An 18,190-nucleotide genomic window follows, 5' to 3' on the forward strand; every position below is an offset into this window, starting at 1 on the left:
AGGTTACTGGATAATAGAAGCAAATGGGTAGCTGCAATTTGTATGTGGCGGTCTCTCCCAACCTCCCTTGGTCGTTGGGGAAGAGGAAGGGGGAGGATTGCAAGAATAATTAAGTAATTATGTAAACCTCCACAGATTGCAAGAATTACTTTCTGGACTCTAGAAACTACCACGCTCTCAGGGTATCACACTCTGCTTTTTAGTTAACTATATTTTCAAAGAGGCAATAAAAAGTAATTAGGGGATGATTAAAAAATGGAAACATTTTCCATTTCACCTAAAGTCATACTTAATGTGAATTTGCAGTAAAAATAAATGAATAAACAATACTAAGAAAGCGGCCTCCACTCCCACACAAAAACCATAAAACCAAACCAACCAAACAAAACCCCCCGCATAGCATCACCAATATAAAATCTGATTTGAATTCTCTAGTGAGATAATTGTAGAAAAACTTTTGAAGAAAAAGTTATTATTGATGTGATTAACATTGCTTAGATTCTATGTGTTTTTTGAGAAATGTTAAATATTACTGTATATGAGTATTATTATAAAACATTAAGCCCATCTGCTCCCCAGAGACCCAGGTTCACTCCTGGAAGCATAGTGTTCAATATCTGTGGATGATTTTAATGTGCTAGCTCAGTATTTGTGTCCCTTTTACCAGGTGGTGGATGTGTATCTCTGTTTCTCTAATAATCCTTTCCAGGCTGGTGAATATGCTCAAAGTTCCTCCATCTTAAAAAATCTCCTCTGACTAAAGTGCCCTATTACCTTCCTTTTTGAGAAAGTTGTCACCATTGACTTCCTTCAATTCCTCATACCCTCTGTATGTGTGTATGTGTTTGTGTGTGTGTTAGAATATATATAAAATAAATTGACCATTATTGTCATTTGTTAAGCATATAGTCCAGAGGAATGAAGCATTTGCACACTGTTGTACAAACATCACCACCATCCATCTCCAGATCTTTTTCATCCTCCCAAATTGAAACTCTGCACTCATTGAAAAATAAATCCCAGTTTCTCCTTCTGCTGCCCATTCCCTGGCAAACACCATTCTACTTTCTGTCTCTATGAATTGACTCGTCCAGGTACCTCATAGAACACTTGTCCTTGTGGCTGTTTATTTCACTTAAGTTCATTCAAGTTATAGCATGTGTCAGAATTTTCTTCCATTATATGTATCTGCCATAGTTTGTTTCTATTCCATTATATGTATATACCATATTATATGTATATACCACATTTTATTTAACCATTCATCCTTTAATGGATACTTGTGTTGCTCCACCTTTTGGCTGTTGTGAATAATGCTGCTATGAACATGAGCGTACAAATATCTGACTCTCTGCTTTCAATGCTTTTGAGTATATACCCGGAAGTAAAATTGCTGGATCATGTGATTATTCTGTTTAAATTTTTGAGGACCTACCATACTGTTAAATACTCCTATCTTCCTCATGCTTCATCCCTCCGCATTCTGGTTTCTGTCTCGCCTATACACAAAGACTCTTGACAAAGTCACCGAATGACCTTGTTACCAAATCCAAATGACACGTCAAAGCCCTCGTACTTGACCTCTTTGCAACATTTGCCACTGTTGACCACTTCCTCCTCCTAGAAGTGCTCTTTGTGCTTGAATTCTGGACTTCACCTTCTCCTTCTGATTATGTAGCAATTGCTTCTTTGACTTTCTTATAGGGTTCCTTAACTGTGTTCATCCACTGAAGGTTGCCATTTCTCAGGACTCTGTTCTGGACCAGCCCCTCTTCAAACCCACAATCTCCTCAATATATTTCCACGGTTTCAGTAGGCAAATACTTACTGCTCCCAAATCTGTCTCCAACATAAATATCTCTCTAAAGAAGTTTTGACCAGTGCAAAATACAAGATCATTTTTACTTGTGATCTAGAGAAAAAAATTTTGCCTGGAAGCTCTAAGATCAACCTGAATTAATTTTCACCTCTACTATTGTTTAGCTTTGCAAATGTCAGCCATCATTTCTGAGCCCTTTCCTCATCCATAGAGTGGGGCCTTAAATGCCCTCCTTAGAGAATCATTGGAAGATGATTTTGTCAACATTCAAAAAATTATGAAATGAAGAATACTTAAATATTTTATTGTGTTTATAGTATAAAAATACAGATAAAGCAAAAGTCTATTCTATTTCCCTCTAACATGATTCTCCTCCCCCAAGGTAACCAATGCTATCAGTTTGATGCATATCTTTGCAGACCTATTTCCTGTGCAGTTATATATGTATATATAATATACATATACATATATTATAGCACATATGGAATTAAATAATTTTTTGGGTTTTTAAATGTACATAACATCATACTGTATGTTTTTCACTGTGGCTTTTTTTAACTTTAAAACATAGCTCGAAGGTATCTCCAAGTTATTCTTTTTTTAAAAATACATTTATTTATTTATTTATTTGTTTATTTATTTTTGGCTGCGTTGGGTCTTCGTTGCTGTGGGCAGGCTTTCTCTAGTTGCGGAGAGCAGGGCTACTCTTCGTGGCGGTGCATGGGCTTCTCATTGCGGTGGCTTCTCTTGTTGCGGAGCACGGGCTCTAGGTGCGTGGGCTTCAGTAGTTGTGGCACGCGGGCTCTAGAGCGCAGGCTCAGTAGTTGTGGTGCATGGGCTTAGTTGCTCCGCGGCATGTGGGATCTTCCCGGACTAGGGCTCGAACCCGTGTCCCCTGCACTGGTAGGTGGATTCTTAACCACTGCGCCACCAGGGAAGCCCTCCAAGTTATTCTTTTGAACTGATTCATATATATCTAATTCTCCTGTTGATAGAATTTGTGTAACTTCTTCACAATTAAAAATAGAGCCAGTCAGCAACATTATGTCTCTTTAAAAATATGTGCAAGTCTTTCTTTAAGGTAGATACAGGAAAGCAGAATTGTTGGTCCAGAGTGTATATACATTTAAAATACCAATTGTCACTGCCAAATTGCCCAGTCAAGAAAAGATTTACCCTTTTAGCTTCCAACATCTCCTGGTTTTTGGCTCTTTTGTCGGTATTTAATATACTGAAACTTTTAAAGATTTGCCAATCTAATGGACAAGAAAATGGTGTCTTAATGTTTTTAATTTATATTCTCTGATTATTGTGGAGACTGAACATATTGTAATGTTTGTATCTCACTTTTTATTTCCCGTTTGTAAATTGTATGTTCTTTCATTCTAGACATTTGTTTATTGGATAAATGTCAACATCTTATTGATTTGTAGGGTTAAATTTATCTTGTTTCACTGCATTGTCATCATTCTTCTTTTTCAATGCTCCAGTAATTGGCTACTCTAACTTTTTGAGATGACTCCAATATTCTTTGATAATACACTTGCTTTTTGGAACAGCAAGATGACCCAGGCTTATTTTGTATATTTCCTACCATAGGCGTGAACTTAGTCATTTCTCTAAAGGACCCTGGTTCCTTTTAGTAGGACAGGGTTTTTTGAGACTACAGTTTAGACCTTAATAGTGTTCATTGCTACAGAGTTATCACAAGCATTAGAGTTAGTGAATAAAATGTCAGCTCTTTCTACATGCCAAGTAGCACTTAACTGCAAGATATATTTAAATATGTATTAGAAGTTTGTGTTAATATTACATATTTTGCATTAAGAATAATATAGGAATAATATATCTGATATAAGAAAATACCTTTTTAAAATAAAAATTGGGTGCTATTTTCTTATGAAAGGATATTTTGATAAAGAAAGGCAATAGCATAGTAATTGTCATAGTTTGCATTCAGAATGTTCAAAATACCCTTCCAAAGACATTTCAAAAATCGTCTAGATTGGAAAGATATTACACAGCTTTCATATTTTCCATTATTTTAATCTGCATTTATCATTATGATTCTCAATCTCTGTTCCCTTCAGTTTTTCCTGCTATTATGCCTTTACCACTTAAAAGTAAGCATCTCTGCATATGTCCCTGAAAACAGACTTCAATTAAAATAAAATATATTCATGCTTTTAGCCACTATTTTTTCTGAAGACATATTTTCATGGTCACTTGAAGACTACAGAAGTAGCAATATTTCAATTTCCCTCCGCATATCTTAATGGTGAGAGAAGTACTTCTGATTCACTGATTTTATTTTTAACTTCCTATAGAAATGCCCTTCGTATTTAAGCATTCATGTAATTTTTTCTGTTGTGTTTTCGTGCAGCTAGAGAATCGAAGAGGAAGGCATTGTCTGATCATTCTCAAATACCTTTAAGGCTCAGTTCCTTATCTGAAAAAGGGGATGAGAATACCAACTTCACTGGGGTGCTGGAAGAATTAATTGGATATCCAGGTAAAGGGCAAAGCTGAATAATTTCCTGATGAGTATGATGCTGATAATTTCCAAATCTAATTTGAGAACACACAATTGGACAAACATTTTTCTTCTAATTTGTGAATGTATTTATTTATTTGCAAACATTGCAAAAGGTTTACAAAGTAAATCACATCTAGTTCCACATTTATATTACATTTATTGTATTCATTATGAAAAATGAATGAAGAGAGCCAGGAATATAGGAGATTTGTGGAGAGTCATTTATTCATTCTTCTGTTTAAGATTTATTATCTGCTATATGTAAGGATTTATACTAGGAGCTGGGAACACAAAAAGAACAGCTGGACTCTGCAGGTTATTCTCTGTTTCACTCTTTCCTGCCCTGCTTCTTTGCTGAGAAGCTGATCTCTACTCACCACACTACTAAGCTCCCTTGTCCTCTTCCTTCTGGTTGAATTCAGCCAATGGATGTACCAGCATAAGATAGAGAAGAGAGAATTTGGACTATTTATTTTATCCCCTTCATCCTGTCAGGGCACAGTTTAGGAAGTAACAGGATTCCTCTCCCTGCAGCTGCAGATCCTCTCTGCCTGTTTTTCTTCCTCAGACATAGCACTGACTAAGTTCCAGTAACACGGTTCTTCTTGCCTTTCAGGTCTAGAGGTGGCAATGGCTTCCTACCATCACCAACCTATAGCTGCTTTATTGTACCTGGTTGGTTCCTAATTATTTCAACACCTCTCAATTATTCCTTCATTAAATCACCTGAAATTGATCCTTTCAAATGTACCATCTCAGGCAGACCTTACTCTCAACATCTACGTTAGTTCTGTCGTGCAAACAGATTATACATGCTAATTTGAAAGTGACATATTAGAAGGTGTACAGTTTCAGAGGGAACACAAAAGTGGAAAATTATAGATGTCCTAGGCTAGGGGAATCAAGAATCATAGCACAGAGGAAGTGATAATTGGACTGAGACTGGAAAGAAGAGTAGGACTTTATGGGTATTTAAAAGAGAGGTTGCAAATAGAAAAGGCATGGAAGTCAGAGGAAGAGATATGACCTGGAAGGGCTGGGAAAGGGGATGGTGAAGGACTATAATAGAAGAAGCCAGAGAGAAGGCATCAAAAGATGACAAAGGGCACCATAAGTAATGGTGACTTGAAATATGACTCCTGAAGAAGAAAAAACACCCACTTTTTTAGCATGGCAAGCAAGTCTTTCAGGTATCTGTACTTTTTCTTACCCACATTACTGATCCTTTTTCTTCTGGAAACAATTTTCATGGTTTTTCTCTGAGGAACAGGCTCACCCTTGGTATCAGCCCATGTAAAGTAAGTGGCATTGACTGTCCTCACACTCTGACATTGGTGTAATGTGACCAAGGTCTGGCAAGCAAGTTTAATCCTTTTCCTTTGCTACGGTGACTGGTTCAAAGATGGGCATGTAACTCAAGCCAGCCAATAAGACTTACTCCTGGACATTTTAAACTCTGCTTTTGCTGAGATTGGCTATCCAAGAGACTGAGCTCTGATGACATCCTCTGAGTCCCTGACTCCAGCTATGCCTGAACCCTTATCTCTGTTCTTTTCACTTACTGAGCCAACAAATTCTTAGATTTCTCTCACTTGCAGCTACAGAATCTTTTACATCAGGAGGGAAACTCTGGAGGAGGAAGCATGTTTTCTTGAAGCATAGAATATCATCAGTAAAAGAAAGCTTTTTCATTATTCCTAGACCAGGACTGTTCAACAGAAATATAATACAAGCCACATCTATCACTTAAAATTTTCTAGTTATTACATTAAAGAGAAATAGGTAAAAAGAATTTTAATAAGGTATTTTACTTAACTCAACATATAGAAATATTACCATTTCAGTATGTAATCAATATAGAAATTGTATCATTTCATTTTTAAATAATTAAAATAATTTTAATTGTTACTTAAAATTAAATAACAATTAAAAATTCAGTCACACTAGCCATATTTCAAGTGCTCAGTAACATTGGACAGCACAGCCCTAGACCAGATCCTAGAGTACAGGAGGAGTCAACAGAAGTCCAGTTGAAACTGAGTCTTTAGTCAAAGCTTAGGGTCTTAGAATAGGGAGATAGTTAATATTTTTGAACAGGGAAATGATGTAAGCAAAACAATGCTTCAGTAAAAATAATCCGGCAGCTACAGCATCCTTAAAGCTTTCCTGATTTCCCAGTCAAATTAATGATGCCTTTTTCTATAATCCTCTTGTATGGAGTTATAAGGACATATGTCAGATTCTCTAGGGGCAGAAACACTTATTCATTTAGAGTAAAGTAGCCAGGAAAATAATCTGGTGTTCAGCAGGATTCTTTCAAGACCTTGCTATGCCTTCCTTTGTCCCTAATGAGATTTGGAACATTCCCATGGCATTATGTGGTGTGCCAACTTCTGAATCCTGCTTCTAGACAATCAGGTACAGTGGATTGATGGAATCAAATGTATGATGAACAAATAATTAAAAGTTTTTTCCCTAATGTATGCATTAACTTAGAGGTCAATCTTGATTTGAGACCTATTCAAATAGGAAACAATAGGAGTCTTAGAGTCAAGAAAATATACTATATATTGTCAGCTCCAAAGTGGGAAAAAGTTTCTTTACTTTGCTTTTATCCCATCCCAGGTTCTTGGCCATAACAATTTCTCAAAAAAATGTATTTGGAACTAGTGAATTATGAAATACAAATAATAGTCTTTCAAATTTTCTTGGATAAGTAATATAAAACAGAGCACTTTAAAAACATTTTTCAATTTTTAATCTATTTAACATATTTGAATAACTTTTTGATTAAAATTTTCTGATCAACATTCCATTTTCTTTCCATTTTTCATAAACAAAATGATTTAAAGATATAATACTTTTCTTTCCTGGAACATTCATTATGATTTTAATCAAATGATTATATGAATTCTAAGAGTCTTCATTTGCTAGCAGATGAATTACATTAACAAAAAACTGTTTTGTCAGAAACACTCTTTTTCTGTACGAACATTTCAAATTCCTGAGCAGAGGCATTTTACATGGTTAGTGAAACACTTTGTTTCTGCCAACTGGGAGAGGGCTATGTTTGTTATTTCTGTGGTGAAACAAAGAAAGGATATGTTCTTCTTCAGTGGCACAAAACCGCTACAACAGAGGAACATGTTTCAAAATGGGGGTCAGGTCAGGAAAAGAAGTCCCCAGAGGAAAACTGCTGGGGACTGGCCACACCTAAAACTAGAGAAAACAGTGCAACAGCCATTGGTGGTGACTGCAGCAAATCACAGCCCCTGTGAGATGACTCTGTGCCCTTTGTAACAAGACTTCCAGGGAGCAATGATGTTATATAATGTTGGAAGCTCTTGTAAAATGAAACATTGGTGTCATTTACTTGCTTTTTGTTTGTTTGTTTTGAGCAATGATGAGATATATATTTGAGAATGTCGTGGGGATTCAGTTTGTGGGACTGTAAGCATCAAAAGAGAAGAGGTATTTCTTTTTTTTTTTTTTTTTTTTTGCGGTACGCGGGCCTCTCACTGTTGTGGCCTCTCCCGTTGCGGAGCACAGGCTCTGGACGCACAGGCTCAGCGGCCATGGCTCACGGGCCCAGCCGCTCCGTGGCATGTGGGATCCTCCCGGACCGAGGCACGAACCTGTGTCCCCTGCATTGGCAGGTGGACTCTCAACCACTGCACCACCAGGGAAGCCCAAGAAGAGGTATTTCTTAGTGGGATTTAATCTCTGCTCTTTGGAGGTGGCTGTCTTTGTCAATACAGTTAAATATTTTTTACTTTTGGAGACTAGTTCTGACATTTGTTGGCAAGTGTGGATATCCATTTGGCCACTACTGACTGAGCCCTTGGTGGTCATATTATAAAGCTTTACAATGTGCCTTTTGTTACAAAACATTTATATGGCCTTAATGCATTCTGTTCTTCCCAAAAGCCAATTACCAGCAGTTACTCAGCTTTTAGAAGGCTTCAAATGAAGTCACTTATGTTTCATAGTGGCTGAAAATTTACAAAAATATCAAAGCTCAAATCCTTTATTCTGTGTTCTCAACTGAATCAGTGGTTCCCAATGTTTTCTGAGTGTCAGGACATGAAGCACTTTTGATTCCTGGAAATACTGTCTTTTTTTTTTTTTGATAGATAAATAGCTAGATAGAGATGTAGATATATGTATACCTATATGTATATATACATACTATGTATATAAATGGATTTTTTTGGTGAATGGGAGTTACAGAAGTAATAAGTGATTATCATAAAACTATGAGAATAAAACTATAAAAATCATTTTTGTTTCAATCAGCTGGGGATTATTACAATTCAATTTTTATATATAGCTTTCCAGATCCATATATATATATATCAATTTTTCAGAAATGGATTACATAAAAATATAGCAGACTCCTATATAACTGCATTTCTATATTTATTATTCACAGACTGGGAAAATACTTAATGACAAAGCTACTATACATTTAATAACACTTCTTATTCACACCATCACCTCCATACCTTTGAACATATTCTTATAGAACATATATATCCAGGCTACTGAAATAACTGTGGATGTATGGTTTGGAAATCTTTCATAAAAAAATATGTCTTTCATATTTAGAACCACTGATTGAAATCTTTTCACAACAAGCCCATCTTGTGTGGCTGTGCTGATTGCTCTACATCCAAAGCAAGTTCACTTGACATAGCTTCTGTTGTTGTCAAGAAACACACATGGAATAGTTGCTACAAACCAGAATAGGCCTCAACTTGTAAGAGAGAGGCTTGGGAATCAGCCTGTCTGATTATGTAGTTATATGACTTCAGGAATTAATCATTAATGGTTCTTAGGCTAAAGGTGAGTGAGATGCATCCATAATTTCTTTCCACAAAACCTGGTAAGACTTCTAAAAAGAGAGAAGATCTGGAAGAGGTCTTTAAAGAAGGAACTATAATACTTGAGGAAGTTAGTTGGGCAAATGAAGCTTTCAGGGAGATGTACAGTCAAAATCCAAAAGAAATATCTAGTGAGTATTGTACTGAGGATGATCAAGAGATCAAAATTCACAAAGGAATTTATGTTAGAAGCAGCAGCAGTCATACTTAGAACATGACAAATTTCTTTTTAATTTGGGAACAAAATTCAAAATAAAGGTAAGTTCAGAAAATAATATGATGAACAACTGTGTAACCACTATCAGAATAAAAAGCTATTAATGCCTAGGTATCTTTTGGTTAGGTAACTTTTCTTTACATAGCTCATTTAAAAATTAACCTTGAAGTACAAGGAGTGGTTGATAAAGTGTTGGGGATATTATAAAAGAGAATGGAAAGGAAAAAGCACCTTTGGGAGACATAGCTAGTAATGTACATGACACACACTCAAAAAACTTTTAGAAAAATGACTCACTGGAATTACTTAAAATTGCAGAGACTCATCAAAGATGGGAGGTTAACTATGACATGATTTAACATGTTCTAAGTTCCTTAGTTTCCACAGTCATTTGATTATAACTCTAACTGATTAATTTCAGAAATACAGACAGACTCCAAGTTTAACTGCGCTGTGATCCAAAAGTTAATTTGTGTCTTAGTTGTTTGAATTTGCTCCCCCATAGTTACAAGGTTATATTCTGTTGTTAACTCTCCTGACTGGTTCATAAAAGCCTATTTAACATGTCAGCCAAGATTACCAGCTCCTTTAGGACCCCTCATACATCACATATAGGAAGCAGTGATTGTTAGGTCCGATAATAGTAGGGTGGTTATATTTAGAAAAAAAAAAGATTAGTTTTCTATGGCTGTGTAACAAATTATCACAAACTTACCAGCTTAAAATAATACGAATTTACTATCTCACAGTTTCTGTGGGTCAGGAATCTCATACAGCATGGCTGAGTTCTTTGATCAGAATCTCAAACTGCTGAAACAGTTTGAGATTCAGGGTTGCTATTCTCATATGAGGCCTAGGGTCCAAGGTCAAATAGGTTGTGGGCAGAATTCAGTTCCCTGTGGCTTTAGGACTGATGTCCCCATTTTCTTACTTGCTGTTGACCAGAGGCTGCTCTCTGCTCCTAGAGACCACATTCTTTGCCACCTGGCCCCATCTGTCTTCAAGCTAGTAATGGAGGGTATCTTGCACATCATATCCCTCTCATGTGTTGAATCTCTGACTTTCTCTGTCTCTGATCTCTAGGCCTAGTTTTAAAGGGCTCATGTGATCAGGCCAGGCCCGCCTAGAAAAATCTTCCTATTTTAAGGTCAATTGATTTAGAATCTTAATGACTTTTGCAAAATCCTTTAAAACAGTGCCTAGGTTAGTGTTTGATTGAATAACTAGGAGAAAATGTGTACATTTCAGGGCCCAAGAATCTAGGGTCACTGCCTTAGAATTCTGCCTACCACTAACCCTATCAGTTAGAGATACATACTGACATATGAAGGACAGAATGACATGATGCATGGGATTTGCATTGAAATAATCGAACAACAAGAAAAAAAATTAAGTGAGAGATGAAATAAAATTGTCAAAATATTGAGTTGTTGAAATGGAATGATGGGTATTTAGGGGTTTATTTTACTATCCTTTCTGCTTCTATTACATTTGAAAATATCCACTAAAATTTTAAGTAAATAAATAAATAAATAAACTTTGATGCCATTGAACTGTAACCTTGTTGAGTTTAAACTCATAGCCTCATTCCTTCCTTTCTTCCGAATCCCTTGTCCAACCATTCCTCAGCATTTTAAATCCATGAAAGAAATTGGGACTAAGTGCATCCCTGGGCATACCTGGGATGGCCAGGACGGTAAATGTTAGTGCATAGATAAGGACTAGAGCATTTGTTATGCTGAAGGTGAGGAATATGTGTGAGACAGAGATCTCTGGCCAATGGGACAACTGTGATCAACTTTACGCTGGTTGGAAGGGGTAAGGAAATAAGGAGGCCTGAAAAAGAAGAACTGTCTTCCATACAAATGTCAGCAATAAATGTAGAAGAAATGATAGAATTAGCAAATTACCATTATGCAATCTGTGATGTAACAGGAAATTTAGACAAGGATATCAGAGATATGAAAATCAATTGGTGAAAATTTATAAGAGAACAAAATATTCACAGTTTTAAAATATCACCCTGTGAATAGCTTTTTTTTTTAAATTACAAAGGGAAAATGGATCTTTATAATGGATCAATCATGCAATTACTACCTTAATAGAGCTGTCTAACTTAAGATAACCAATAGTGAGACAATGTCATTTTATGATTCCTGATTAATGCAATGAGAGTTAATTGCTTTCACTTATGCAACATTTTTGCCCCAAATTTTTAACTTGAATACAGTCATAAGAAAATAATTATCCAATCTAAAGCATGGAGTATTTTACTAGACAACTGGCCTGAACTCTTACAAAATTCAGTGTCATTAAAAACGAAAACTAAAAGCATAGGGATTGTTTTAGATTAAAATACTCCAGTGAGACTTAACCAAATGCCTTAAATGAGCTTTGACTGGATCCTGCTTTGAAGAAAAAGTTTATGAGGACATACTGGAGAAAAAAATTTGAATGTGAATAGAACATTAGATGCTATAATTGATTTACTGTAGATAATGTTGAGGGTAATAAAAGTATTGTGCTTTCGTAGGAAAATGTCCTAATCAGGAGATATGTTCTAAAATATTTAGAGATGAAGTATTATGATCTTTAACAGCAAGTTTAATATACATACACACATGTACATATGTGTGGTGTGAAGAGAGAGGGAAGAAACAAATTTGTCAAATGTTAACAATTGGTGAAGATTATATAGGCTTTATTGTACTATTTTTCAACTTTTCTATAGGTTTAAACTTTCAAGTATAAAGGAAAAAATCATACAACCTTTAAAAAAATTTTAATTAATTTATTTAATTTATTTATTTTTGGCTGCATTGGGTCTTCATTGCTGTGTGCAGGCTTTCTCTAGTTGTGGTGAGTGGGAGCTACTCTTTGTTGCCATGCACAGACTTCTCATTGCGGTGGCTTCTCTTGTTGCGGAGCACAGGCTCTAGGTGCATGGGATTCAGTAGTTGTAGCATGCGGGCTCAGTAGTGGTGGCTCACGGGCTCTAGAGCGCAGGCTCAGTAGTTGTGGCGCACGGGCTTAGTTGCTCCACGGCATGTGGGATCTTCCCAGAGCAGAGCTCCAACTGTGTCCTCTGCATTGGCAGGCGGATTCTTAACCACTGCGCCACCAGGGAAGCCTTTCCTGACTTTAGTTTCTATCTACATCTGTAAAATGAGGGGGTTTGAATAAATAATCTCTAAGTTCTTGACTATTCTTTGATTAAATGTAAATTGAAACAAAGGACAAGGCAGCAGCTGAATTATTCAAGAATTTAATAAAACAGGGCTTCCCTGGTGGCGCAGTGGCTGAGAGTCCGCCTGCAGATTCAGGGAACACGGGTTCGTGCCCCGGTCGGGGAAGATCCCATATGCTGCGGAGCGGCTGGACCTGTGAGCCATGGCCGCTGAGCCTGTGCGTCCGGAGCCTGTGCTCCGCAACGGGAGAGGCCACAACAGTGAGAGGCCCGCATACCGCAAAATTAAAATAAATAAATAAAAAAGAATTGAATAAAACAGACTAGAATGATAAGAAATGTGATGCTGATGACATGGGCAGTTAATTTAAAACAATTTTTTAAATAGCATGTAGTCCATTGCCCTGCACATAATTAGTTATGGTTTTTTAATTTGTTGATGCAATTACACAACACATTGATTCTTTCAAAATATTAAATATAATAAAAGGCCCAAATTATTTCCATTTTGAGAATAACAGTTATGTGGTTGATATATATAAGGAGTTCTACTTATTTCATATCCAGAATATATTTTTTGAGAAAAATAGAATTTCATTAGTAATTATCTGTCAAATATAGTGGAGAAATTTTTAAAACCATAGAAAATTTGTATGTATGATATATTATTCAAGTACTAAACATTATTTTCTACTATTAGTTCTTAAGGAAATTATTTTATTTTATTTTTGAAATTAAGGAATTTATTTTAAGTAGGTAATACTTTGATCATCAGGACATTTTCAGATCTATATTTATTCTGGTAGCTAGGCCATAGTATTCCCAAATGATTAACTTTCAGAATATAAACAATGCTCAGACAATATGACTGTGGTAGAACAATACAGAGACATGATTATTCTGCAACCTTGTGTATAAGAGAGACAAGAACACTATCAACACACAATCACACAACTGAAAGTCCTCTTCTAACATGAATGATTAGTACGTCTTTACTAATGACAACTCTCCTCCCACCTTCTAGATGAAGAGTATGAAGTTAACCCAGTTGTCCCCACTTCCTGACACCACTCATTACATAACTGGCTTCCACATCAACCCTCTATAGAATCACACTGGCAGTCTTTGGCTAGTGGGCTTGGACAAGTTATTGTCTATCTGCACTTCCTCCTTTCTCCCTTTACTCTCTTTCTATATTCTTTGTCTTCCTTCCACCCTCCCCTCCTTTTTCCTCGCCCTTCAGGTCCTGACATTAGGCATCTTGCCTCTTCAGGCCTCTTACTACTATAGTCTTTGAGTTTTCTCTTTTTCCACTTCCTATTTTATTTATTTATTTATTTTTAAAAGTTACTCATATCGATATGCTCCTTCTCTATTTACTTTAATACCTTAGAAAAATAAGCAGGCTATAAAATATTTTTCCCTTTAAAATAAAGTTAAGGAAGTAATTTTAATTTTTCGTTCAGCAGACTAAATATCTTCATTCTTTAGCAAATTAGAAAAATTAACAATTCTCAGTTGGTGAGCATCAATTAAAAATTATATCTTGTTATGTCACATTTACAATTAGGTAGCAATACTAAAGGACAGAAATATGTTAAAGTATACTCTAAATGTAAGAATTTTAGCTGTTTTACTTGAAAATTCCAAAAATGTTACACAGAGAGCCTAAATAAAATGTACTGAATTGTTGATGAATCATATTTTCTCCATGGTGACATAAAATATTATTTGAAAAGGTAAGAAGGATGAAGCTTCTACTTCAGTTAGAAAGAAAACTGTAAATAAATAATGTTTCTTAGATAATTCCTTGTCTATACTGTAAATATTAATCAATTTTTATGAATAATTTTTGACATTGTCTTTCCTCTAATGGTTTATTTACATTGGAGTATTTTATTTAAAATTATTATACATCTAAATCTATCATAATTTCTGTTTAAAACTGTGTTCAAAGGGAAAAAATGAAGAAAATTTATCTAAAGTTCAGATTTTTTTACTCTTTATTTTACTACATATAATGTATAGTTAAGAATAAAAGCAAAACTGATACAATAGGATATGATATATCCTGGTAAAGTTTTCAACAAAGTATCAATATTAAAAGATTTGTCCAGAATATCTTTTTTTAAACACATGCTTCCTGTTTAAACATTATAGATTCTTGTTAACTAATATGAGCATCTTTCCAGTCTGCCTTCATATTATATCTAGATTTTCTTGCCAGCAAGAACATCACAGACCATGCACCTATGTATCAACTGGCCATCTTGTCTCTGACTAAAACTTTGGTTTGTCTCCCTTGGTAAAATCCAAACTGATGGGTAAATTAATTTTACAAACCTTGGTTGTGTTGGTACATTTTTAAGTGATTCTTTTTTCTTGTAAAACGCAAATGTAAATTGATTGTGTTAAAAATGAATTCTGCTTTGTTGTGTACTGATGGAGTCTTGCTCTTACCTAACAGTGAGTATTAAGATGGCTGCATTTTGATCAGATGTAATTTGCATCCCCTACGTCACTTAATACAACATTATTTACAGATATATATATATATACATACACATATATATACATATATATATATATATATATAAAAACACACACACACACACACATATTCAGTAGATATTTGTTGAATGAGTGGTTCGATGAATGGACTACCCTGGTAACTAAGAAGGTGCTTAAGGCTATGGGATAAGGTTCCCATGTAATAAATAATTGTTTTTAAAATTAATATGAGCATTTGCTCTTAACACTTTGAGATCTGTAGGTCTTCCTATTGTTTAGTAGATTTCCCAGACTTTGGTATCATATTTCTGCCCATTCCTCTCCTACTTTTTTTAATGCTTAATTTATTACAAATTTCAGAATTGGCAAAACGTAACAGTTCTTACTACTAAAGCATTACCCCTTGTTCACCATAACAGAATATATTTAGCATTGCTTAACTAAACGAGGAAGAAACATTAATTCTGCCCTCCGTCTACTCATATGCCAAATTCACATCTTTGTCTGATTTACTTGCATCTGTTTTATTTTAGCTTGGTCAAGAAAACAATACCGTCTTGAACTGTATTACAAAAGACCAGAAATGTGACTGAATCAATGAATCACCATCCATTACAACAGTTATATTTGAAAGGGATATTGTTAGAAAGAAGTCCTATAACTATAAGGGACTATAGTCCTATAACTATAAGAAAACACCTTGAAACCTATGTGCACAGTGCTTTACAGCTCTCCAATTTATAGATTTCATGTTGGATTAAATAATTTGCAGCACCCTGACTCTTTTCAGGAAATTTTCCAAATTATCTAAGGCAAACTCACCACTGTTTATGCTACCGAATATTTGAAGTTTAAAAAAAGTCACAGGGCTATTGCGCTTAAATGTGTTGCATAAAGGCCTTTGCTATTTACCTGAATAAGTTAGTAATTTTACTTAGGATGACTTTTACGCATAAATTAGTATTTTTTAAAAAATGTAATTCTATGCACTTATAAGATTTATGCTACCCAACATTATTATTAAACTATGAATGTCCTTGAATAAAGATTTATGTCAATAACAAAAAATCAATTGAGTATTATTCTCCCTCTAGGGCCCACAGTACATCTTAATTATGCACTTAAAAATCATTTTTTCAGTTGAAATGTGTTATAGAGATATGAATAATGATAAAAAACTGGTACAATATAATCTTTGCGCCACTTGCATCCCATAAAATCTGTGAATTTTTTTATTCAAACAGAACAAAGTTATTCAGTTATATGTTCACTAATGCTTCATGATGATGGTTATATTAAGAACAATTTTGGTAATAGTTCTATATTTCTCATCTTCTAGGGTAAAAAAATATGACAATTTCTGCCTAACTTGATCTGCAGCTACTTCCTTTTCTGGATTTGGAATGAATAGTAATTACCTAAATTCAGAGTTACATTTAAGACCAGATTTCAAAAAATTTTAATACAAAACCTTTCTGTCACATCATCTTGAGCTTTACTGAAAACCTAGAGGTGCATATAACACCTAGAACAGGAAACAAAAGTCAACCACGAAGAGAAAATGTCTTCTTTCAGTTACCTTTTATTAATTAATTGTGATAAAAATCTATGTAATTTTCATTTTCACTAACGTTTAAAATTCATTTTTATGGTGGCTTGCAACTCCAGATACCACCCATGATAACTGGAACTGAGAGCAAACAGGACCCAGTTCTATCTTCTCATACATCTCCACCTGTTTATCCATCTATAGTACAAATGTCTCTTTTTCCTAAAGTGGTATCATATATTCAGTCAAGAATTTAGATGAAAAAATATTTTAGAATCTCTTGAGAGGAGATAAGAGCAACAACACAAGAGAAAGCAATCACTTATGCAGGGATATTTTATTTGGCTCATACATAAGCACAGTGGTGAGAGAGGATATTGTGTGTTAAAAAGCAACTGAAGGGCTTCCCTGGTGGTGCAGTGGTTGAGAGTCCGCCTGCCGATGCAGGGGACACAGGTTCGTGCCCCGGTCCGGGAAGATCCCACATGCCACGGAGCAGCTGGGCCTGTGAGCCATGGCCACTGAGCCTGCGCGTCCAGAGCCTGTGCTCTGCAACGGGAGAGGCCACAACAGTGAGAGGCCCGCGTACCACCAAAAAAAAAAAAAAAAAAGCAACTGAAGTAAAATCACAAGCCTAAAAGGAAGTTGTGCTTGAAAAGCAGGATATTTCTGCTTCTGGCCATAAGAGAGTCACAGAGTCTAGAATTGCCTTTCATCCATAGAAAACTAGGCAAAATATAGAATACATCTATTTTCAGAAACTGGACCATATGCAGTATACCTAATGGTCCCTGAGAAAAGAAGCAAATGAGTTGAGCTTCTTGCTTGGAGGTAATTTCTGGGCTGCAGTATAGACATAGGGAAACCAGAATGAGCCTGGAAATCTCATTGAGTTGGGGCATAGATGTCCCAATTTGAGGAGGCTGCAGCAGTTAGAACTTGCAGACAAAGTATCTGAGATAAAGGAAGTGTGTAGAGGAAGAACTCTAACAATCTGACTAGGGATTCCTATGAGTCTTTGGCTAAGTACCAAATATACATGAATACCATGAAGACTCATGAGTCCACACTGGGAACATCTTCCAGTGAAAGAATAATTATATTGGAGCTGTAAGATGAACAATTCCCAAAACTCACACAGAGCTGGGAATTATTTGAGTTCCCATCAACCAGAGTAGAGATGCCTTGTTGGGTATTCAGTAGAGTACGCAGAAGAACCTGTATCTTAAAAGTGGGACTAAAATAGCCAAGAGAAAATTTTATTCTAGACTTTCCCTAAAATGACTTTAAAAAGAGCCTAAGGAGTTCTCTGGTGGTTTCATGGTTAGGATTTGGCACTTTCACTGCCATGACCTGGGTTCAGTCCCTGGTCAGGGAACTGAGATCCTGCAAGCTGTGCAGTGTGGAAAAAAAAAAAAAGCCTTGAAACATCAAAGTTCTAAAATGTGCACCCAGTCTAACAATCTTTAAAGGAATATAACAAAATCC

Source organism: Globicephala melas, chromosome 4 (assembly GCF_963455315.2).
Source record: "Globicephala melas chromosome 4, mGloMel1.2, whole genome shotgun sequence".
Lineage (NCBI taxonomy): Eukaryota > Metazoa > Chordata > Mammalia > Artiodactyla > Delphinidae > Globicephala > Globicephala melas.